Below are 25,641 nucleotides of genomic sequence, written 5' to 3' on the forward strand. Positions count from 1 at the left end.
GGATAAGCGGTTTGGAAAATGGATGGATGGATGGATGGATGACTTAAATGAGTAAAAAAAAGTTTTTTTGAAAAGCTCTCATTTAATTTCAGGGCATCTTCTGTCGCAGTATCAGCGCACAATCAGATGTAATCTGAAGAAGAAATCTAAGTGTGTATTTGAAGGGAGAGCTAAGGAAGGACAGCCTACACTTCTCAAAGAGATTTACACAGAACTCTACATAACTGAAGGGGGAGCTGGAGGAGTCAGTGATGAACATGAAGTGAGACAGATTGAAACATCATCCAAGAAAAGGGCAACAGAAGATACTACAGTCAAGTGCAATGATATATTTAAACCCTTATATGGGTGTGTGACACCTATCAGAACTGTACTCACGAAAGGAGTCGCAGGTATCGGGAAAACAGTCTCTGTGCAGAAAGTTATTCTTGACTGGGCAGAAGGAAAAGCAAACCAGGACATTCACTTCATATTTGCTCTTCCTTTCCGGGACCTGAATTTGATTAAGGATGAATATAGTCTGATTGATCTGCTTCACCACTTTGTCCCAGAACTGAAATTGCTTGAACCCACTGAGCTGTGTAGGTACAAAGTTTTGTTGATCTTTGATGGTCTGGATGAATGTTGCCTTCCTCTAGATTTTCAGAAGAATGAGAGCTGGTTTAATGTAACAAAGAAAATGTCACTGGATGTGCTGTTGACTAACCTCATTAAGGGGAATCTGCTTCCATCCGCTCTCCTCTGGATAACCTCCCGGCCAGCAGCAGCCAATCAGATACCTCCTGAGTGTGTCCACCAAGTGACAGAGATACGAGGGTTCAGTGATGCCCAGAAAGAGGAGTATTTCAAGAAGAGATTTAGTGATCAGAACCTGGCTAGCAGGATTATCATACATGTGAAATCATCAAGGAGCCTCTTCATCATGTGCCACATGCCTGTGTTCTGCTGGATTTCAGCCACTGTCCTTGAAAGGCTTTTTAGTGAGACTGAGAGGGGAGAAATTCCAAGGACCCTGACTGAAATGTACACACACTTCCTGATCTTTCAGGCGAGTTTAAAAAATGACAAGTATATGAAAAAATATGAAACCAAGCTTAAGGAATACAGCAAGGAATTCCTTTTGAAACTTGGTAAACTGGCTTTTGACAGCCTTGAGAAAGGCAATCTCATATTTTATAAGCAAGATCTGACAGAGAATGGTGTTGATGTAACAGAGGCTTCAGTTTACTCTGGAGTGTGTACAGATGTCTTTAAAGAGGAGTATGGGTTGTACCAGGAGAAGATGTACTGCTTTGTGCATCTGAGCATCCAGGAGTATCTCGCTGCTTTATATGTGTTTCTGTCAAACTCATCAGCTGACCTGCTGAAGACTGCAGTGGATCAGGCATTAAAGAGCAAGAATGGACACTTGGACCTCTACCTCCGCTTCCTCCTTGGCCTCTCAACGGACTCCAGTAAGATTCTGTTACAAAAACTACTGGGAGATACAAGACTCAGGTCACATAAACATTACGAAAACAGCCCAGTATATCAAAGAGAAAATTCAGGAGAATTTATCTGCAGAAAGGACCATCAACCTGTTCCACTGTCTGAATGAACTGGGTGACAATTCTCTAATAGAGGAAGTACAAAGATACCTGAGTTCAGGAAGTCTTTCAGCAGCAGACCTCTCACCTGCACAGTGGTCAGCTCTGGCCTTTGTGTTACTGATGTCAGATAAGGAGCTGGATGTATTTGATCTGAAGAAATACATCAGATCAGATGAAGGTCTTCAGAGGCTGCTGCCTGTGATCAAGAAATCTAGGACAGCTCTGTAAGTGATCTTACGTCCGTCTGTTGCTAAAGAAGTACAGTTGTTATTCATGATACTGCTTTTATATCTTTTCAGAACAATTAGTGTATTCATATGGACATCCAGAAAGTCCATCCATCCATCCATCCATTTTCCAAACCGCTTATCCTATTGGGTCGCGGGGGGTCCGGAGCCTATCCCGGAAGCAATGGGCACGAGGCAGGGAACAACCCAGGATGGGGGGCCAGCCCATCGCAGGGCACACTCACACACCAGTCACTCACACATGCACACCTATGGGCAATTTAGCGACTCCAATTAGCCTCAGCATGTTTTTGGACTGTGGGGGGAAACCGGAGTACCCGGAGGAAACCCCACGACGACATGGGGAGAACATGCAAACTCCGCACACATGTGACCCAGGCGGAGACTCGAACCCGGGTCCCAGAGGTGTGAGGCAACAGTGCTAACCACTGCACCACCATGCCGCCCCCATCCAGAAAGTGTCAAGTAAAAATTATTTCTGTTTCTGACTAGGACAAAGAAACAACAAAATACCTGATATTTCAGCTATATGCTACATGTCTTATTGTACATAAAAATGCTTATTTTGATATTTTATTTGATATACCTGAGTGTGGTGTATGTATTTATATCTTAACACGTTTCCTTTTCCAGGCTGGACAGCTGTAGACTCACAGAGACATGCTGTGAAGTGTTGGCTTCAGCTCTCAGATCAAACTCCTCTCAGCTGAGAGAGCTGGACCTGAGTAACAATGACCTGCAGGATTCAGGGGTGAAGCTGCTCTTTGCTGGACTGGGGGATTCACACTGTACACTGGAGATACTGAGGTCAATATTACTGCCTATTCCACACTGCAATGTGTAATTGCTGAAATCTTTATTGAAGTCGTCACATTTACTCATAATAAATATTTAATAAATGTGTAAATGTGTAATACTCATAGTGGTGAGGTGTTTTTATTTATTGGAGAGATATTGTCTGTTTCTTTGCAGGCTGTCAGGCTGTAGAGTCACAGAAGAAGGCTGTTCGTCCCTGGCTTCAGCTCTGAGGTCAAACCCCTCACACCTGAGAGAGCTGGACCTGAGCTACAATCACCCAGGAGACTCAGGAGTGAAGCTGCTCTCTGCTCTACTGGAGGATCCCAGCTGTAAACTGGAGAAACTGAAGTGAGTACAGAATGTGTGTCTGTCCTGCTATAGACTCGTGTATGTGGAGAAAATACAACAATTAAATAAATGGATACAGCAGTACTAGGTCATTCTGCTTCTGCTATAGTGTGGACCACAGTGGAGAGTGTAGGACCAGACCAGGATTCCATAAATGTAAGTTTGTTTGCATGTTTTTATTCTTAACACTGTCAATACTACTTCATGAAAGCATTCACACAACTTTTGTGATGTGTGTGTCACGCTCGTTACAAGCGCTGGGTGAGGGAGCGGGTGATCGCTCGGGTAGGCGTTGAGCAGGAAGCAGGCAGCCAGGCAAAAGTCGGGTAAACAGGGATTTAATGGTAGAACGAGGACTAGGAAACATCTCACGGGAACAAACAGCAGGTAACGTAAGGTAACATCACAATGACAGACACGGAAACAGGGGAGACCAGGACTTAAATACACCAAAGCTGGGCAAAATAATCGGACGGGGCTGGAAACAATCGGGAAGCGCACGTGGGTAATCAGGGGGCGTGGCACACATGAGGAGCGGACGGGTCGGGCGTCACAGTGTGTCTGCTTTTTTATTTTTCATTGTTTGGGGTTTAAAGATGACTACTTTCTTAAATAATAATGGGAGTCTGGGAACTTCTGTAGTAGTACTGTTTTGAGATTTGTTAGTATTGTCCTAAGTCAGCACCCGTAATCTCCCCAAACTGGCTGTGATACCGAACGTCTCCTCAGTCTGCACTAGTGATGGGAATTTCGGCTCTTTTTAGTGAGTCGGATCATTTGGCTCAGCTCACCAAGTAGAGTCGGCTCTTCCGGCTCCCAAATGACTCTTCATTTTATTACTTCTGCCTCAGCCAGATTCAGCCCTGTTTTGACGCATGATTGATATGTGTAGTAAACATCATGATTTCCTCAATACTATAATTTTACATTATGTTTGGTATAAAAAGATTAAATGTAAAAACCTCAAACACTACCACAACACTACTCTTACAGTGAAAAAATGAAATAACATAAATAACAAATCATAATAAAAAAATAATAAATAAATTACAACGTGCAAAACACCAGCATCCAACAGTTTTAGGTTCTATCCACTATAACAACTATCTACCACCTTTCTAACAGTGTAATATTTTAACATTTCCTTTGGCGCAGAAAGGCTAAGTGCCTCAGCTTAGACGGGCTGATCCGCCTTCTGGCAGTAGCAGGCACGCTAGCCTGTCTTTTTACTTCCATCTGAACTGTTGGATGCGCAGTTCCTAAGTGTCTGTGAAGGTTGTTTGTGGATCCTGCTCGAAATGACAGCTTCGTCTTGCAAAATGTGCATCTGCCTTTGAGTTATCATAGCTATTAAAATGCATCCAAATGCCGCTTCGCGTGTCTGGCTATCACTCATCTTGCATATTATTTACACACCACACTCCCTCTTTCTCTCCTCCTCTTCCTCCCTCGTGCTCTGTACCTGTACACCGTCAGCAGGCTCACGCGCCATTAACACAAACTTCAATCACAATCAGAGCAGCATGGAGCACTGAGCCGCGGAGGTGTTTTGCTTTATAAAAATGTCTCTTGGTCCGGATCCGGATCTTTTCAGTGGCTCGTTCGCGACCGACACATCACTAGTCGGCGCTGCACGCTGCTGGAGGGGGGTATGTGTCCGAAGGGGATTGAAGGAAGTTCTTATTTTGAAGTAAAGACAAATTAACTCATAGTGGTACTCTATGGGGTACAATTTCATGTTTAACATGTTTGATTAATGCTGTTTGTAATTTTATTTACCTGTAATTAAGGCTATTAATTGAGCAAGCGCAGCATTTTGGCGCGTCTTCCCGTCGGCGTCGCGCGGCGTTCGACATTTCCTGAGGTATTTCACATACTTGAATTCCTGCTTCATTTTTATATTTTATGTATCGTACAGAATAATAGCTTTCAGGCTAAAGTGCAGTTGGGTCCCCAGCGAGTTTCTCAGCGCGGCGTGTCTCACAGCGCAGGGGGCAGCCGGAGCGCCGCAGACTCGGGCGGCTACATGAGTATATTGGGAATAAAATGTGTGTATTGGAGCGAGTTCTGTGTTAGTGAGTGTGTGAGGTGTGACAGTGATAATGATGGAGATGCTGAGCTTCGTCATGGGATTAATCGCTCTTCCTCTTGCCTACAGACTCCTGCCAGCTGACGCTGGACCCCAACACAGCAAACAGCCGCCTGTTTCTGTTAGAGGGGAACAGGAAGGTGATAAGGTGGGCAGAGCAGCCATATCCTGATCATCCAGAGAGATTTGACTGCTGGCCCCAAGTTCTGTGCAGAGAGAGTCTGACTGGTCGCTGTTACTGGGAGGCTGAGTGGAGTGGAGATGGAGCCTGGATAGCAGTGACTTATAAAGTAATCGGGAGGAAAGGAGACAGTGCTGACTGTCTGCTTGGAGCCAATGACAAGTCATGGATGCTGTTCTGCTCTCCTGACAGTTACTCTGTCCATCACAATAATAAACAGACTGTCATACCCATAAAGCCCTCAGGCTCCCGCAGAGTAGGAGTGTATCTGGACTGGGCGGCTGGTACTCTGTCCTTCTACAGAGTATCTTCTGATGGACTGACCGTCTTGTACAGTTTCACCTCCTCATTCACTGAACCCCTCTATCCAGGGTTTCGGGTTTATAGAAACTCCTCCGTGTCGTTGTGCATGCTGGGATAGCTCACTGTGTGCTGGAGGAATCATTTTTACCTTATCAGAGTGTCACATGTCGCTGCTTCTCCACGGCAAAAAGGTAAAATCTCTGCTTTATAGCCAGTATAACCCTTTTTACTCTGTCAGAAGTGTGACGTATGTTAGACAGAAATAAATGAATGTTTGTTCAGTTTGCCAAACTCGTGCAAAATGACTGTTTTTCTCTGACTTTTGTTCTATTTTGTCTGTTAATGTAACAAAACTGCCAGAAGAAATTCATAGTAAATGCAGTTGTACCAATAGAGTGAATTTTGATTCTGAATAAAATAAAATGAAATGTAAGCCTGATGAGTGGGGGGGGGGGGCTTTTCCCCTCCCCTTATATGTACATTTTATATATTTCTGGCTGCATATTGTATTTGCTGCCTGTACACTGACAATAAAGGCTTCCTATTCTATCCTATTAATGTCCTGGTTCCGCTCTGCTCAAAGCGTGAGGTAACTGAGTAACATAAAACATATAATCAAATAAATTCACTTTACTGTAATTTCACTGACACGATTGGATTACATCAGCATATACAGTGAGGGAAATAATTATTTGACCCCCTGCTGAATTCTTAAGTTGACCCATTAATAAAGAAATGAGAAGTCTGTAATTTTACTGGTGTGTTTATTTAAACAGCAAAAGATAGATTATTAACAAAACAAGCAAGTAAAAATCATTATGTATCAGTTGCAAACCAATTTGTCATTTATCTAGGGAAATAAGTATTTGATCCCTTAGAACACATGCTTTAGTACTTGGTGGAATAACCATTGTTTATTATTGTTTCACAATGATATAGTGTTCCTAATTCCCACTCACCACAAGTATCCAATGGGCTCCAACATTCACGGGGCATGCCCACTTCACCACAGGAAATTTCATCTGTGGTAAGTGGTAGGAGTAAGTTAGTAATACTTAGTCATGCAAGATATAAAATGTTACACTGTTATGATTTAGTAGCCTTCATGAGAGTTCGGAATTTGCCAGTAAACAAAGATGTTGCCACAACTGCTCTGTAAAAAAGAAATAATCTTGTCTTTTATAGATTGAATATGTAGTTTATAAATGGACAAATGTTAACTGTTGTCATAATTGATACTTGCCTGTTGTTTCTCCAAAATGTAGAGCATATATGCATCAATAACCTGTAGACAACAGGTTTATAAGCAACATGCATACAGTATTAATATGTTGGACAACTTATTTTCCTTCTCTTACTTCATCCGAAAGCCACTCATTCCCCTGCAGGGTGCGAAAAGAATGATCATACAGTTTGTATGGGACAACAACTGCTTCAACCCTCCCAGTGTCCTTTGCAGCCCAAAGCATCATCACTAAAAAGCAAATGTAAAACCGTTAGTGTCACAATAAAGAGGTCCATCAGACTAACAGTCAAAAGCAAGAAATATCTAAAGAATTTGTAATGAAGCAGACAAACTGAAGTCATGCAAACATAAAACATGGAATATACGGAGGGTGGACTAAATAGTCAGTTGGGCTGCTCACCCTTTCCTAATTTTTAAAACTGTTCATCTCTAAACAATGCCAAAAATATGTTTATGTATAAACTATTTTGTGTATAGTTATCTGATCATGCTGTTATTTTGTTCACCCATCTGTAATTCAAGCAACAAACTTGTGACCAACCGGTCAAACAGGTAAAAAGTAAATGTAACACACAAAACGCTGGACAGGGCCAAACTGGCCAATTGGGAGCTTTGTAGTTACAAGACAAGACCTTCTTCTTGGGGTGTTCTCTTTGATATAGGGTTTTTGTCCTGTGTTGGTATTTTGCCTGTGGTGCCTGTGTTCTTTTTGTCAGGGGGAGGGGTGCTGTCATCTGAGCCATCAATATGTTTTTGCATGTTTTTGGCAAAAACAATAACAGAGGGTCTCTTCAAGTTGTGCTTGATTACCTCTGGGTCATTGGCCTTGTCCAAAGACTGCTGAGGTCTTAGCGTGGGCTTGACTCGTTCCACACAAGGAGGGTCGTTGAATGGATCAGTGGTTTGTGTAGTGGGTTGTGAGCTCCTTCTGTATGGCTTCAGGTGGCTGATGTTATATTTGTTTCTCAATATTGCTCCTTCGCGATTTTTTAGTGTTACAATTTTCCCACTGATTGTCTCTATAGTGTATGGTCCAGAGAAATCAGGTTCCATTCTGCCACCCTTCCTTCCATATTTTCTTATGTTGGCCAAAAGAACTTCATCTCCAACTTTGTACACAACATTTTTGTATTTCTTTTGCACCCTTTTCACATACGCTGCCTGTTGCTTTTCCTGTGATTTCTTTATATTTTCTTCTGTGGTAGCTTTAATGCCCTCCATTGTTTTGTTTTTCAACTGTTTGAACTCACCGTAACTTGCTTCATCAGGGAGGATGATTGTGGAAAGCTAACAAGTAAGACCACAATGGCAAGACAGAAATCGCAATTTATGATTAACATTTTCCCTGTCCTGCATGGCCTTAACATGAAGTGAAACAAAACAGGTTGAAAAGTCATACAAATTATAACAATTGTGCACAGGGAGAACAAACTCCCCAAAGAAAGGTCCCATTCAAACGGGTTTGAAACCAGGACCTTATTGCTGTGAGGCAACAGTGCCAACCACTAACCCATCGTGCTGCCCCTAAATGTGAACAATTTAAGAAATAAAAAGGTGAAAACATCTACATCCCCTGTATGTACATAGAAAGCTGTGGAAAACTTTCAAGACATAGTTCTACCACAGGACAGTTTGCAAAAACAGCACAAACCTCTGCATTAAAACTACAAGACCTTATATTAGATTATAAAATAGATATACAAAAAACGGAACGTCGTAGCTGTTTTCAGAAGCAATTGCCATGGCTGTTCAAGCCCCAATTCATTAGCTTGCAATCACCTTGTCACAAGAAACTATGCTAAACTATGTCAAGATTTGAGTAATTGTACTTACTGGCAATTTAATGGGAACCTGTGAAGGAAACACTGCCTCTCTTCCGTACACAAGCAGAAATGGTGAATGTTTAGTGTTTGTATGGACCTTTGACCTTAAAGAAAATAATGTTGCATCCAGATAGATGTCCCAGTCATTCTGCTGGTTGTTAACCAGTTTCTTCAGAGCTCTTAACAGGTAATTTAAAGTAAAAAAATAATAAAATTAGTAAATATAACAAATCTGGTCACAACACACAAAAAAATAAAACATCCAAAAAAATAAAACACCAACCGTTTTATATTTGTTTTTTCATCCAGTCCATCTGTTTGTGGATGGTAGGCTGCAGTTACACTTCTCTCAATGTGCAACATCTCACACAGGCTGCGGTTGAGCTTTAAAAGAAAAACAAAGTTATTAAATACTAAATAAATTAATTAGGTAAATAAAGAAAGAAATGTGTTCTCAATGGTACTGAATAAAGCTTAGTTACAGTGATAATACTACTTTTTGGTCATAAACATCTTAAAGCTACTGGTCTACTCCAAACCCAATATCTGACTGCCTGCACTTTAAAAGGACACTTCATTACTTCATTGACAAATTCTCTTCCTTGATCTGACAGAATTCTTTTCGGACATCCGTGTCTGTAAATCATGGAACAGAGATGCCTTCCAACTTCAGTTGCAGACTTTCCTTTCAAAGGAAATGCTTCAACCCATTTAGAGAAGTAATCTGTCGCTGTAAGGATATACTGGTAGCCATCAGTGGTTTTAGACAATGGTCCAGTCAAATCTATTCCAACCAGCTCCCACACAGCAGATACCTATAACAAAACACACTATGTTTGTGTGTATTTACTCTTGGGGTAAATACTAGTAAATACAATTTGAAATTTGTAAAAGTACATGTAGAGATTGGAGTATGAACTGTATATACATACTGCATGCATTTATTTATAGCCATTTAGCGTCTTAATGTCTCTAAAAAAAATTTACGGATTACCTTAATACACTCCAGTGTCTGTACAGCTGTCAAAGGCCTCCCTACCTTTTGGTACTCATCACATTCCAAGATCTAAAGGATGTAAGGAATAATTGACGACGGGCCGTTGAATTATTAAAAAATAATGCACACCCGAGGTGGTAATGCGGCCACGACGCGAAGCGGAGTGGCCTTTACACCTCGGGTGTGCATTATTTTTTAATAATTCAACGGTCCGGAGTCAATTATTCCGCTTATACTACGGTTGCCACACCTCAAGACATCGATCAGATGATATATTTCAAGGGATTCGTCCGGTTTTTCTACTTAAATCGCTATTGTGAGTAGGATTATTTCTTCCGCATCTCATCCAACGACTCTTTTGCTAGTTCCAAAACGTCATTTTAAAGCTGGCAATGGAGGCTTGAGCCATTGATAGCAGACTAATGCAGTTAATAATGAAGTTATTAGAAAGAGAGCGAGAGAGACAGAGACACAGAGAAAGAGAAACAGAGAGAGAGAGAGAGCTTGTATGAATTAGGCTACCTCTGTGTGTCCCTCAACAGTGTTCTGAAGCACCGTCTCTAACCTGTAAGTCTGCTTTAAGATGCAGCGCTGTTATTACCTCGCTAGTGAGAAATGTCATGTGTAGCCTTCAAGTTGCTACACTAGGCTAACTGATAAAATCGTCAGGGCAGCGCTGACAGCACGTTTTTGTGTGAGTGTGTAACCATAGTGTGCGTGTGCAAGGACGTGTGATTGCAGTAATGAGACAGAAAAGCTTGTGCATGTATATTTATTCATTTAATTATTTATTCGTTCGTTGCATTTTTCTATTTATTGCAATATTATTACAGTTAACTATGCGAAGTGATATGGAACTGTAATGCGGTCAAGAGAGCTGCCTGGAACTACGTTCGCCGTGCGTTTCCCTGAAAATAATTGCACACCTCAGAACGTTCGTCAGCCAATCAGATTCAAGCATTCAACGGTCCCATAGTATATATAAAAACATTTCATGCCTGTAGAGTCTTCACATTCATTTGAAGAAAATACATCAACTCATACATACTCAGTTTTCAATGTCCACTGACATGCCATACCAGTAGAATCTGGAACATATGGCATTCCGTGTCTTGTTGATCCCGGTGTGCCCTCCCAAAGGTGATGAATGGAACTCACTGAAGATTGACCTGGCCTCCTCCTTTGTTTTGATCACTCTCCTTGTTCCATATTGAAGTTCTCCATCTAGGTTTGCACAGTAACATTGGTTATAGGGACATGGTTAAAACGGGGGCAAGGGGTTCACGACTGCAGGTTCAATTCCCCACCTGGGGCTCTGTGTGCAGAGTTTGCATGTTGTCCCTGTGTTTGGTGGGTTTACTCAAAGTGCTATGGTTTTCTCCTATAGTCACATGCATTGTAGCCTGACTGGTGGCCAAACTGATAATAGTGTGTGAATGTGAGTGTAATTGTGCCCTGTAATGGATTGTACCTAGGACTGTGGGTGGATAACAAACTGGACCGGACAATCAACACACAGCACCTGTACAAAAAGGGTCAAAGCAGACTGTACTTCCTGAGGAGGCTGCGGTCCTTCAACATCTGCAGGAAGCTCCTGTGGATGTTCTACCAGTCTGTGGTTGCCAGTGTCCTCTTTTACGCTGTTGTGTGCTGGGGGAGCAGCACAGCAAAGAGGGACTTATCTAGGCTGGAAAAACTAGTCAGGAGGGCCGGCTCGGTAGTCGGCATGAAGCTGGACTCTCTGTTGACAGTGGCTGAGAAGAGAACTCTCAACAAACTGCTGTCCATTATGGACAATGTTAGGCACCCTCTGCACACTGTCATAAACAAACAGAGGAGCCTGTTCAGTGACAGGATGCTTCTCCCCAAGTCGAGAACCAACAGACTTAAAAACTCCTTTGTCCCACACGCCATCAAACTGTTCAACTCCTCACTGAGGGGGAGGAGGAGGAGGGGAAACAGGAGGTCAGAGTAGGATGGGGAGAAACAGGAACAATAAATTGCACCAGACAATCGAACATTCGGACTGTGCAATGGACCACATAACTGTGCAATCTCATGTGCAATACCGCAATATCTATTCTCTACATAACTGCTGCTAAATCCCTCTATTTCCCTTTTATTGTGAATAGTTTTTCCTTTCCCCCTTTCCCCCCTCCCTACTCGTATCCTTATCTGTATGTTGGCTCTTACTTTAGTACGTGTATTTTAAATTCTCTTATATTGTATTTTTTATTGTATTTTTATAACTTGTAATATGCTGGTGTACTGCTGCTGGAAACTAGAATTTCCCAGAGGAACCTTCCCGAGGGATTAATAAAGTTCTATCTATCTATCTATCTATCTACCATTGTACCCAGCCCTGTTTTCCCTGGGATGGGCCCCTGGTTCCCCTGACCCCTGAGGAATGAGTTCTCCATCTACATAAAGAACATTAAAAAAACATAATATTGGCTATTATTAAAAATATTCAATTGTTTGACTAATTCTGTAGCTGATGTGTATGTTACAAGTAATTTCTTGTTTTTGTTTTGTAATGGTTTGACATATAGTGCTATATATTACTTTTATTAAAAAAAGTAATTAGTAAAAAAAACATACCCTTTAGAGTAAATTTTGAGGCATATCTTCTTAGATTTTGCTTTTGTGCTTTCTCGAATCCAGATGGGTATGATCCCACAGAAAGAAAATCATAAATCTCTATCCATTTATTCTCCATTTCTATAAAGAAAAAAGATGAATTATTGATAATGAAAAAAAATAAATAAATCAATGGGCAATTTAGCAATAAATACAAACTAATCTGAGTGTCCACAAAGTAAAAAAATTGTCATGACCATTAAAATTAAGTTTTACTTAACCTTCCTATTATCTACAGAATCATATGAACACTTAAGGATCATTTGATTGTCTTTGGTGCATTGATTTTTAGAGTCTAGGTGTTTTCGTTGCCATGAAAACTAGTTAGGTAGCTAGTTAAATTGTTAGTAATTATTTGTATAGCGAAAACAATATTAAATAAATCCACACAAACGGTAAAAATGTGTACAACGTGTACGACTAGGACAAGCTACTACAGGTTAGCATAAAAAATAACGCTATACATGTGTTCTGTCTTAAAATATACTAATAGTATTGTAGCAGTTCTCTTGAGAGAGAGAGCCGCTAATGACACACTCGCACACAAGTTATGCTCCTTGAACCAGTAATGGAACTGGCCAGGTTTATTGTTTGTTTTTACCAGCCTTTAAAAAGGCCAACCTGTTACCAGTGCGTCCCCTAGAGACTAGGATGCGCACAAGCATAAACCTGTGAGCAAGCATGATGATAGAGGCCAGACTCACTGAGTTATCATTTGCCATACCTGTTACCTCCATGGTGAGACTGGACATCCACCATCAGCTTGCTCATACAACACAACACAACACAAAGAACATGTGCAGCTGCAAGCCCAGAACATGCACACATAATGAGCAAAACTCCAGCATAATCCCTGTTCCCATGATGCACCTCCCACAACAGCCAATGAGAGCTCCCACAGAACCATTACACTGCCCCCTCCTCAGTCTCGGCTGTCCCCAGCCGCAAAGTCAAGCTCAAAGTCAGTGAGGGCAGGGGGGGCTCTCCTCCGGCCTGAACGGCGCACACTGCTCCTTCCCCGCTCCGGCTGCGCTTGGGGGAGGGGTGGAGGGGCTAATACTGGCTTCCAAGGGGCTCGAACCTGCAACACAGTCGTACTTACTATCAGAACATAACTCCCTATCCGTGGCAAGTGATTGATAAGGAGCTAACCTATCCAGGTGTAAAACCACAATTCTACCCCTTTTACTCATTTTCACCCTGTAGACCACCTCCGAGAGGCGCTCCAATACAGTGCAGGGCCCGATCCAATGCGATGCGAGCTTGGGTGACACCCCCTTTTTCCTCGTGGGGTTGAACACCCAAACTCGCTTGCCAGCAGCAAAACTGCGCCCACGGGCACGCGCATCGTACGCGCGCCTCTGCCTCGCCCCAGCCTCTTTCAATGACTGGCGCGTGAGCTCGTGCACTGTGCGGAGTCTCTCCCGGAGGTGGCAAAAATACTCCAAGCCTGGTTTGCCAGGCACCTCAGGCTCTGGGGGAGGCCCAAAAACTAAATCCACCGGCGTGCGCAGCTCACGCCCAAACATTAACGCTGTGGGAGTGGATTGGGTGGATTCCTGAACCGCAGTACGGCAAGACCACAGCACCAAGGGCAAATGCTGGTCCCAATCCCGTTGGTGCTGTGAGGTGAAAATGGCGAGCTGCGTGGATAATGTCCTATTAAATCGTTCGACTAGGCCGTCGCTCTGGGGGTGCAGTGGCGTTGTGTGTTTTGTGCACCCCCAGCCGCGAACACATCTCGCCGAAGACCTCTGCTTCAAAATTTCGACCCTGATCGCTGTGGAGCTCTTCTGGAGCTCCAAAGCGCGCAAACATTTCGTCCACCAGAACACTAGCGGTGGTCGTGGCACTTTGGTCGGGCACGGCGTAAGCTTCAGGCCATTTCGTAAAGTAGTCCATGGCCACTATCACATAATGGTTTCCACGTTCAGATATTGGAAAAGGCCCTAGTACGTCTATACCTACACGCTCCATGGCTGCCTCCACTCGAAACTCCTGCAGCGGGGCGCGTGAGCGCTGCGACGGGCCTTTTTTCGCCGTGCACGCATTGCAGCGGTGGACAAAAAGCGCCACATCGTTATGCGCCCCGGGCCAATAGAACCGCTGACGTAACCGGGCTAAGGTTTTAGCTCTGCCAAAGTGCCCTGCACCCTTTGCGCCATGTACCAATTTTAACACCCTCTCACGCAGCGAACGTGGAACGACTGTTTGAAAATACATGCTCCCCCCGCTGCTCTTTTTCCAGCAGCAGAATAGCACACCACCCCTCACTGTCAAGCTCTCCCATTGCGAGGCTAATGCCTTAAGCTCTTTGTCCGTGTCGCTGATTGCCGCCCAATCTGGCCTTGCCGCTTCGCGCACCCAGCAGAATACTGAACCAATTACGGGGTCTTTCCCTTGCTCTTCGCTCAACCACGTGCGGTCAAATTCACCTATCTCGCAGTCTTGTATCGCCTGCACAATCTCCCCGCGTGCTGACGCTTCGCCCTCCTCCCTGCGTGAGCAGTGTCTGCAGTCGCCGCACGGACGCCGCGATAGCGCATCAGCATTACCGTGCGAGCGCCCTGCCCTATGCTGAATTGAGAATTCGTATGACTGCAGTAACTCTAACCACCGCGCGAGTTGCCCTTCTGGCTCCTAAAAATTCATGAGCCACGTCAGGGAGGCGTGGTCAGTGCGGAGGTGGAACTTTTGGCCATAGAGGTACGGGCGGAAGTGCGACACCGCAGCCACTACCGCCAGAAGCTCCCTCCTCGTGACGCAGTAGTTTTTCTCTGCCTTCGACAGTGTGCGGCTGAAATAGGCCAATACTGGACCATTTTCGTGAGCCAAAACGGCTCCAATGCCTACGTTGCTCGCATCGGTGTCGAGCACGAATGGCCGAGTGGCGTCTGGGTGTCCCAAAATGGGTGCCGTGACTAATGCGGAACGCAAGCTGGAAAACGCACGCTCGCAGTCTTCGCCCCACGCAAACACAGCCCCTTTTTGAGTGAGCCGATGTAATGGGCTCACTATTGTGGCAAAGTCCCGTACAAACTGGCTGTAATACGAGGCTAGCCCCATGAAGCTCCATAGCTGCCGAATGTTATTGGGCGTAGGCCACTCTTTCACCACGCTAACCTTCGCTGGGTCAGTCGCTACCCCTTTTCCACTCACGACGTGGCCCAGGAAGGTCACCTCATGCCGAAACAGGTGACACTTACGCGGGTGTAATTTTAGCTTCGCTCGCCGTATGGCTTCGAAGACTTCACTCAGGTCTGTTAGTTCAGCGTCAAAAGTTTTTGCGTGCACCAATAGGTCGTCGAGGTAGACGACGCAGCGTGATGGGGGAATGCCTGATAGCATGTGCTCCATCAAGCGTTCGAAGGTAGCTGGGGCGTTACAGAGCCCGAATGGCATGACTCGGAATTGCCACAGACCTTAGCCGATCGAGAACGCCGTTTTGGGCCGAGCCTCCGGGGCCAGTGCCACCTGCCAATAACCATTGCACAGGTCTAGCGAACTGAACCATTCGGACCTGGAGACTCAGTCCAGTGCTTCGTCAATGCGCGGAAGTGGGTACGAGTCTTTACGTGTCACCCCGTTGAGCCGCCTACAATCGACGCAGAACCGCCACCCCTCGTCCTTTTTCCTCACCAAGACTACTGGTGCCGACCACGGGCTGTTTGATAGCTCGATAACCCCATTCGCTAACATCTCCTCGATTTTCTCTTCCGCTGGCCCGCGCTTGGCCAACGGAAGCCGCCTAGGCCGCTTGCGAATTGGTGCTGCATTCCCCGTATTAATGTGGTGCTGCACGAGGTCAGTGCGAGTACAGCCTCACTCATCTAGCGCGAAGATGTCTTTATACGCGGCTAACAGCTGTCTTAGCGCTTTGGCTTGTTCCGCATTTAACCTCTCGCAGATACGAGCCTCCAGCTCCTGCAATGCCTCAATTTCGCCCGCTGACTCAATTACCCCTGATGTCTGGCTCGCCAACGCACATGCACCTCTAGCCTCGTGCCCGCTAAGCAGAGCTTGACCCACTCTCGACCAACGCGCATGCCCTCTCAATCTACATGGATCACTGCACCAAGGCGCTGAAGTAAATCCAGCCTGATGATGCAGCGATCTTTAATGTTGCCTACTAAGAAAGGGTGCTCTAGAGTCGTCGTGCCAGTTGTAACATTAACTCGTCTACTTTCAGACATGGCCACGCACTCACCTGTGACCGTTCTTACCATACTCTCCATAGCGGTGTTCTCAGCCATTCCGATGGGGCCTCCCCCAGGCCACCCCACACGGAAAAGAGAAATAGTTGATCCAGTGTCTATCAAAGCAATATATCTTACACCCCCAAATGTTCCCTCCACATAGAGGCCTGTATGCCCAAGCCGAGCGCTGAACGGTCCATGTGGGGAGGCGACTACTCTGCCAGGTGACGAGCTCCCCGCCTCGGCACCTCCTCGTCGTTTAACGGTGGCTGTCTTTGCGGTGGCTGCTCCTTGTCCCCCTGGCGGTTAGCTGGGCAGTACCGGGCGATATGTCCCGCCGCGCCACACTGGAAACACTGCCGCTGGCTCTGTTCTTCCTGCCGCTCCGCAGCACCACGACGCTTAGGCTGTGCTTTGAGTACGTGCTCAGCTTTCTCGGCCACAGCCAGGGCCTCCATCCATGTGCGCAGCCCCGCCAGCTGTGTGTGCTCTCGAAGTCAAAAGTCCCCTGAGGAACGCGTGGAGGGTCAATTCCTCCTGGGCCGCTACCGGGAAGTCGGGGAACCCTCTCCTCGCCAGTTGCCTCAGGTCGCTCGCGAATGCCCCCAGCAGCTCGCTCGGTCGACGTTGTCTGCTTGCCAGGACTGACCGTGCGTCCTCTGCCAATGCCGGCCAGCCAAAACGACGGAGCAGCGCCGCTTTCATCTCACTCCAGTTGAAATTCTCTTCTCCTTGCAGGTCCTCCAATACGCTGAGGCTCGCACCTTCCAGCGTAAGTGCCACGCAGACCGCCGTTTCCCTCGAGCTCCAGCTGTTCAACCCCGCCGCCAGCTGCACTTGGTGGAGAAACGCGTCAGGCGGTCCGAGGCCCCTGTACGGTGGAAGTTTGACCCCTGTGTTGGTGTTCTGCAGCGCGGCTGGGTTTACCCGCACTAACAGGCCGTCGCCGCCATCTGGAGATACTGGCCCTTGCGTTCTTCTGTCGCCCTCGTGAGATACTGGCCTTTGTTCGCTGGCTTCAGGCGGTGTTTCGTCAATCGCCATGGCAGACAAGCAGTTTTTCCTGCCGTGGGCGTGATTTACGCCCCTCCAGCTACTCTCCGGATGAGGAGCAGAGCTCCACCGCTCTACGAGGGCGCTGTGCTCCCGCCGGTCTCTGGAGGCGCCACCTTTGTCCGGTTGCAACTCGATGCGGTACTCCCGCCAGCCTCCAGGGGCACCATTTTCTTCTGCCAGGAGGCTGCTCGCCGCTTCGTCAGCGCTTGCCTTGAGTGTCTGGGGGCGCTGCTTCCCGCCGGCTTGTCAAGTCTTTCCCGGGTCTTCTTGCAGTCTCCTTCCAATTGTCCAATCAGCTGCTCAAGCTCCTGGAGCATGGTGATATCCATCCCACTTCCTGACACCAGTGTAGCAGTTCTCTTGAGTTTACTGCTGAGTTCCTTAGCTGTGCTTTATTTCATGGTTTTGGTTAATTCAGTAATTAAGAGTCCAAAGCACAAAGTGCTATGCAACCTTCTTGAAATTTTTAGGATTTTTATTTTTCTTCCCTAAAACTGAATGCCCAGCCTAAACCGTACTGTAAGTCCTAGGCCTACCAAATTTGGCAGGCAGATGTCAATTCCTCCCCACTACTCAGGCGCTCCGACGCGTCCCAGTCAGTCTTATTACAAGTATATAGCAAGTAACTTATTGTTACTTGTTATTATGTGACATCGACAATATCCCAAAAAATCCTACGCCGGGACACTGAGTCCTTGTCTATTTCTGCTTAGACCGCTCGCCCGTTTGATATGTGGAATTTCCCGTTTGCAAATGAAAGTAAAAGTATTTTAATTCTGGACTCTCCATTTTGTCAAGAAACACAGATAAGATTCTGCATTGCGAGGTAAGATTTTAGTCAACAGATACTTAAAAAAATAAGCTATATTTGGTAGTGTATATATAGCTTATCTTATATCATATAAAAACATACCTATATATATATATATATATATAGCATTCGCACCTGTTGCGTGAAGTAGCTACTAGATATTATGCATGTATGTTACTATTTACGCTTTGTGTTCATAGAGGCCCCAGCATCAGTCATCTGGTCTAGATCGGCACAAAAATGGGGGGAGCTGCTTCTGAAATAACCCACCCTGTGGAGTGTAAAACAAAGAGACCTGAGAGGTAAGACAGAACCTGCGTGTTTGTACTGCTTTACACATGGTCATAAAAAATAAACGTTCCAGCATTCTCGAAAGGTAGAGTAATCTGTCTTAACTTAATTCATTTCCTCGAGACTTAACTGATCCCGGTCCGTGGGGCAGATGATTTATGTTTATCATTTATGAAATTTCCTTCAAGAATTTACATTTAATTGTACTCTCTGGGGGGGGGTGGCATGGTGGTGCAGTGGTTAGCACTGTTGCCTCACACCTCTGGGACCCGGGTTTGAGTCTCCGCCTGGGTTACATGTGTGTGGAATTTGCATGTTCTCCCTGTCACGATCAGACGCAGGGAGAGCGGTGATTGCGAGGGTAGGTGGGTCAGGAACAGGCAGGTCAGGCAGAAGTTGGGGTAAACTCGGGGTTTAATTAGGGAACGGAGATCAGGAGACATGAAGCACAGAATATCCACAACTAACCACAATAAACTACAATGACGGACAAGGGGAACAGGTCAGACCAGGACTTAAATACACAAAGACTAATCAAAGGAAGCGGACACAGCAGGAGACGATCAGGGTAGTACATGTGGGTAATCAGGGGACGTGGCACACACGAGGAGCGGACGAGCCGGGCATGACACTCCCCATGTCGTCGTGGGGTTTCCTCCAGGTACTCCGGTTTCCCCCCACAGTCCAAAAACATGCCGAGGCTAATTGGAGTTGCTAAATTGCCTGTAAGTGTGCAGGTGGGTGAATGGTGTGTGAGTGTGCCCTGTGATGGGCTGGCCCCCCATCCTGAGTTATTCCCTGCCTTGTGCCCATTGCTTCCGGGATAGGCTCCAGACCCCCCGCGACCCAGTAGGGTAAGCGGTTTGGAAAATGGATGGATGGATGTACTCCCTGGATGCCGTCCCCTGCTGCCACCTAGCGCTGATTCTTCAATTCTTCACACATATGCACTAAAATAAAGTTTATATTGTTGGTCTCCGCAACCCCCCCCCCCCCCCAAATTCCCCAAATGTTATAGGTATTCAATCCAGTAGTCCATCTGCAAAAGTTATTATTGGTAACTTGGTGAAATTTATTGTGGGGATCCCATTTAAGGCTAAATTTATATAATATCAAGCAAGAACAGGCAAGTCTAGTAATGGAGGCTGTAACAATGATACTAAGCCTTTCATATTGGGATCTTCCTTTAAGTGAGATTTCACAAACAAGCATGTTTGCATCAAGAACTTCATGGCATAAAGTACATGAAGACAGAGCAGAAGGTTAAACAGCTGAAGGTTTAATGTGAGCCTGTCCACATATGAATTATATTTATATAATGAGGATCTTTCCTCTCACTGTCCACAGTGTCCTGATGGAGAGAGCAGGCTCACCTGCACCCAGCTGTGTTTCCATGAAGAGTGACAGGTCAATGGGGGAACCAATTTGCTTCAGAGAGGGACCTTTTCCTACAGATCAATGGTAAATATACATTTAAACATTGTTTAAAACACCCAGACTCTCAGTTAAATGACATACAGGCACACACAAGCTACAAGAAGAAAAAAAAAGTCAACGTTCAGTTTTTTTTTTAACTTTTGTACGGAGCCCAGGGGGGACATGGGAGAAAAAAAAGATAAACATTTGCGAGATCTAACAAAACATTCATAACTGTGCTGTGTTTGGTTGAAATACAAAATATGGAATTTTGGCCTATTTCTTAACTAATAAGTATATACGTAAACGATACAGACATGTCCAGTTAAGTGTGTTTAAGCATTAAACTTTGGGGGACAATGCACACCATGTAACTTTCATATTGTGTGTTTTATATTATATTCATTTATTTATACTAATTCATTGCTAGTGACTTTAAGCAAGACAGATTTATTAGCTCCGTATAGTAGAAGTACAACTAGGTGAAGTCGGGCTCTCACAGCCACACAGACAGTGTGCATTGCCTTGAGATATTTTTGTACACTGTAGGTGATGCTGAAAATATAAAGAGTACAGTTTGCCAGGCAATTCGCAAAATTTGTTTGGGCCTGAAATATTCTCTTCAGGTTTTCAATGTTTTTCCCGGACACCTGCGAGTGCAGGCAGTTAAAGAGGCGTTTTATGCCGTAACAGGTGATGTATATGCAATAAAATTACAGTTCTATAAAGAATTAAAAAATTACACTAATTCTCATTACTCGGAATTTCCAAAGGTTTTATCTGCCTTATTAGCTTCAAAATGGATGTTTTATAATTATTAAAGATTTCCTGTACACTTATTACACAGTATTAACACACATACATATATGAATGAAATGTCGTGTTTGATCTTTTTTCCCCCCAATGTCCTGCATGATTGTGCTTATATTTGACCTGCAATTATGACAATAAAATAATGAAACACTGGAACCATAACACTACATTCAAGTAATAAATACAATAAGTAAAATCTACTTACACATTTAATTTGTCGGACACTTTTTGCCAGCTGTCTTTGCTGGTTTGGGCGCTTTTGATGCGTTTCCTTTATTACATATTAAATCGCTGAATTCATCATAACCCTCTAATAAAAGGTCCTGCTTGGATTGCGTGAAAAATTGCGCCCCATTTTCTGACATTTTGAAGAAGCCAATGAAAGACTTACCGATCAAGGTTTCTAGTCTTAACATATATGGGCTTTTCAGGCAGCACAGGTGCATGTGATCATCTCAGATGAATGGATCCAGCTAGACTAATCTACTACACAGCTGGGATTGAAAAACCGACTTATCCCGGATGAATTTCACCAGCATTAACTCATCCAAGATGAGGCCTCTGATGATTTAAGCGATGTATGGAAAATACTCCCCAGGGCAACTCAGGGAGCTGAACTAAGGGAAAAATAACTACAGAGGAATCCAGTACACACAGAAACAAAGCACAGGATCAACAGCATGTGACTCAATGACCAACTGAGGGAACTCAGCACAGACAGGAACTAAAATACACAGATCATGGGGACTAACAAAAGGCAGGTGTGAGGGCTCAAAACAATCAACCAATCAGAGGAGACACTGGAAACAGGACACAGGTGGAATTAACTAACAATTAACAAACAGAACTAAGGAGTTATGAATCTGGGACCAACGACAACACTTGTGAGAGAGAAACTGACTAGAGGGTTAACGTTGGAAACAAGGTACAGAATAAATCCCTTTGGGTTAAGTGAGCTGCTTTTGGAGCCAAAAGGGAAACAGGGGTGCTGTTGGGGGGTATCATCCAAAATTTGTATATTGGTGTATTGTTATACATTTTATTGTAATTAAAATTATTATATAAATGGTTTGGTGTGAATATTTGATCTATGTGTTTTTTTTTTGCAAAAAAAAAAGTCGAGATCATCTGGGGGGCCCTAAATTGCAGAAGCCTGGTTTGTCCCCTCCCAAAAAAAATTCCACTCGCAGATAGTTATGGTAATGAAGTTGAAATCTGTTTGAAATCATGTTAAACAGTTTACAAGAAGTAGCCAGTGAATGTCACTGAGTGACTGGGAGCTACATGCCAAACCATCTCTCATGGCTGCTACCTGCTGTCTCTCTCTGCTGCCACTAGATGTCACCGCTTCTCTCATACTGTCATAAGCAAGCTGATGTCAGGAAGCCGCCCTAATGAAATAAGCTCAGAATGTGGATGGCAGTTACGTCTATTTAAATAACAATATAATGGTTGGATATTTGTGTTTTATTCACAGGGACCGAGTGAATAGATGCAATTCACGTCCATATAAAGGAGACTTATCATCCATCTTCAAAGTGTGCATTTATTACGGAAGTATATTTTCTTAAATTTGATCTAAACAGACATATATCTTCTACAGATGTACAATAAGTAGTTCATCCTGTCAAAGAGAAGATATTTACAACTAATGCTGCATTCCATTTGCCTTGGAGGTCAGAAGTCGGAGCTGTGAATGACGTCACACCCAAGTTACCCTCATTCCAGTACAGCAAGTCGGAAAGCAATTAGCAAAACCAGGGACCTGTTTCAAAGAGCAGGATTTCTTGCTTAGCCAGATAACTTCTTGTATTTAATGTGCCCCAGTTTAAATGGCCTTCATCTTCAGTCACTTATATTTAGCCCAGACTACTTTAAATCTTTTATTAGTATTTTATTATTCTTTATTAGTTATCCGGCTAAGCAAGAAATCCCGCTTTCTGAAACAGGCCTCAGTTGTATCCAAGTTAATTGTTAGTCATTGTTAGCAGTATCAGTTGATAACACGTTATGTGATATTTTATATATAAAAACACCATAGCAACACGTCCACAGAAAGCGGTGTGTACATCCAATTTAATGAGCAACAAATAATACATAACTGCTAATAAAAACTATAAAACTACAGCTTTAACTTCTGTTGATATAAAGTAGCCATTTTGAATTCTGAGGTTGAGGTTGCGTAGGTTCCCCTAACTTCACAAGCTGGAATTCTGACTTCAGGGTTCCAGTTGAAATTTCACACTAGGAACTCTGAATTTCCAAGTTACAAGTTGAAATGGAATGCAGCATAATTCACAGATGAAGTTATAAAAAGATACGGTGCCAGGAGTGATAACAATTAAACTGTAACTGTTCATTTCAGTTACTGGAGGAAAAAGCTCAAATGTTTCTGAAGGATGAGCTGATGAAATTCAAAAGGTACCTGGATCAGAATGACCCAGAATGCTCTGAGCCTCAGCTGGAGGAGGACAATGACCTGGACAGTGATGGTCAGATGCAGAAGACCTGTGGTAGAGAGGGAGCTCTGAAGATCACACTGTACATCCTGAGGACCATGGGGCAAAATGATCTCGCTGACATACTGGAGAAGAGTAAGAGCTGTACCTCATTCTGTGTGTGTTTGATTTAATGCAGAAAAAGAGTTTATGAAAAAATGTGTTTACATTTCAGTTTATCTTTAATTTAATTTGGCTTAAATGAGTAAAAAATGTTTCTGAAAAGCTGTCATTTCATTTCAGGGCATTTTCTGTCGCAGTATCAGTGCACAATCAGGTGTAATCTGAAGAAGAAATTTGAGTGTGTATTTGAGGGGAAAGCTAAGGAAGGACAACCAACACTTCTCAGAGAGATTTACACAGAACTCTACATAACTGAAGGGGGAGCTGGAGGAGTCAGTGATGAACATGAAGTGAGACAGATTGAAACAGCATCCAAGAAAAGGGGAACAGAAGATACTACAGTCAAGTGCAATGATATATTTAAACCCTTATATGGGCGTGAGACACCTATCAGAACTGTACTCACAAAAGGGGTCACAGGTATCGGGAAAACAGTCTCTGTGCAGAAAGTTATTCTTGACTGGGCAGAAGGAAAAGCAAACCAGGACATTCACTTCATATTTGCTCTTCCCTTCCGAGACCTGAATTTGATTAAGCATGAATACAGTCTGATTGGTCTGCTTCACTACTTTGTCCCAGAACTGAAATCACTTGAATCCACTGTGCTGTGTAGGTACAAAGTTTTGTTAATATTTGATGGTCTGGATGAATGTCGCCTTCCTCTAGATTTTCAGAACAATGAGAGCTGCTTTGATGTAACAAAGAAAACATCAGTGGATGTTCTGTTGACTAACCTCATTAAGGGGAATCTGCTTCCATCTGCTTTCCTCTGGATAACCTCCCGGCCAGCAGCAGCCAATCAGATACCTCCTGAGTGTGTCCACCAGGTGACAGAGATACGAGGGTTCAGTAATGCCCAGAAAGAGGAGTATTTCAGTAAGAGATTTAGTGATCAGAGCCTGGCTAGCAGGATTATCACACATGTGAAATCATCAAGGAGCCTCTTCATCATGTGCCACATACCTGTGTTCTGTTGGATTTCAGCAACTGTCCTTGAAAGGAGTTTTAGTGAGACTGAGAAGCGAGAAATTCCAAGAACTCTGACTGAAATGTACACACACTTCCTGATTTTCCAGGCGAGTTTACAAAATGAGAAGTATATGAAAAACTATGAAACCAAGCTTAAGGAATACAGCAAGAAATTTCTTTTGAAACTTGGTAAACTGGCTTTTGACAACCTTGAGAAAGGCAATCTCATATTTTATAAGCAAGATCTGGCAGAGAATGACATTGATGTCAATGAAGCTTCAGTTTACTCAAGAGTGTGTACAGAAGTCTTTAAAGAGGAGTATGGGTTGTATCAGGAGAAGGTGTACTGCTTTGTGCATTTGAGCATCCTGGAGTATCTAGCTGCTTTATATGTCTTTCTGTCAAACTCATCAGCTGACCTGCTGAAGACTGCAGTGGATCAGGCTTTAAAGAGCAAGAATGGACACTTGGACCTCTACCTCCGCTTCCTCCTTGGCCTCTCAACAGATTCCAGTAAAACTGTGTTAGACAAACTACTGGGAGATACAAGACCCAGCTTGCATAACATTAAGGAAACAGCCCAGTACATCAAGGAGAAAATTCGGGAGAATGTATCTGCAGAAAGGACCATCAACCTGTTCCACTGTCTGAATGAACTGGGTGACAATTCTCTAATAGAGGAAGTACAAAGATACCTGAGTTCAGGAAGCCTTTCAGCAGCAGACCACTCACCTGCACAGTGGTCAGCTCTGGCCTTTGTGTTACTGATGTCAGATAAGAAGCTGGATGTGTTTGATCTGAAGAAATACATCAGATCAGATGAAGGTCTTCAGAGGCTGCTGCCTGTGATCAAGAAATCTAGCACAGCTCTGTAAGTGATCTTACATACGTCTGTTGCTAAAGAAGTACAGATGTTATTCATGATACTACTTTTATATCTTATCAGAATAATTAGAGTATATTTATATGGACACCCAGAAATTCTTCTTCATTCTGAGTACTACAGGATATGTATATTTTTTTACATTCTCAGTGTGGTGTGTGGTTCAGTGGGTTTGGACTCTGTGCCTGTGGTCAGAAGGTCACCGGTTTAAATACCTGGCCGGGAGAGTGATGCTGGTTTTGGGCCCTTGAGCAAGGCCCTTACCCCCCAGCTTCAGGGGGCTGGATGCTGGACAACCCTGCACTCTGACCTGTATGTGTGTG

The 25,641-nt window shown here is 44.1% G+C and overlaps 1 protein-coding gene across 1 annotated transcript in view; it reads left to right on the forward strand.

The window, feature by feature from the left end:
• The window catches only part of LOC125739602 (NACHT, LRR and PYD domains-containing protein 12-like), a 926,911-nt gene that overhangs the window by 283,039 nt on the left and 618,231 nt on the right, over window positions 1-25,641 (forward strand). The gene's annotated exons all lie outside the window — the stretch shown is intronic.

Source organism: Brienomyrus brachyistius, chromosome 4 (assembly GCF_023856365.1).
Source record: "Brienomyrus brachyistius isolate T26 chromosome 4, BBRACH_0.4, whole genome shotgun sequence".
NCBI lineage: Eukaryota > Metazoa > Chordata > Actinopteri > Osteoglossiformes > Mormyridae > Brienomyrus > Brienomyrus brachyistius.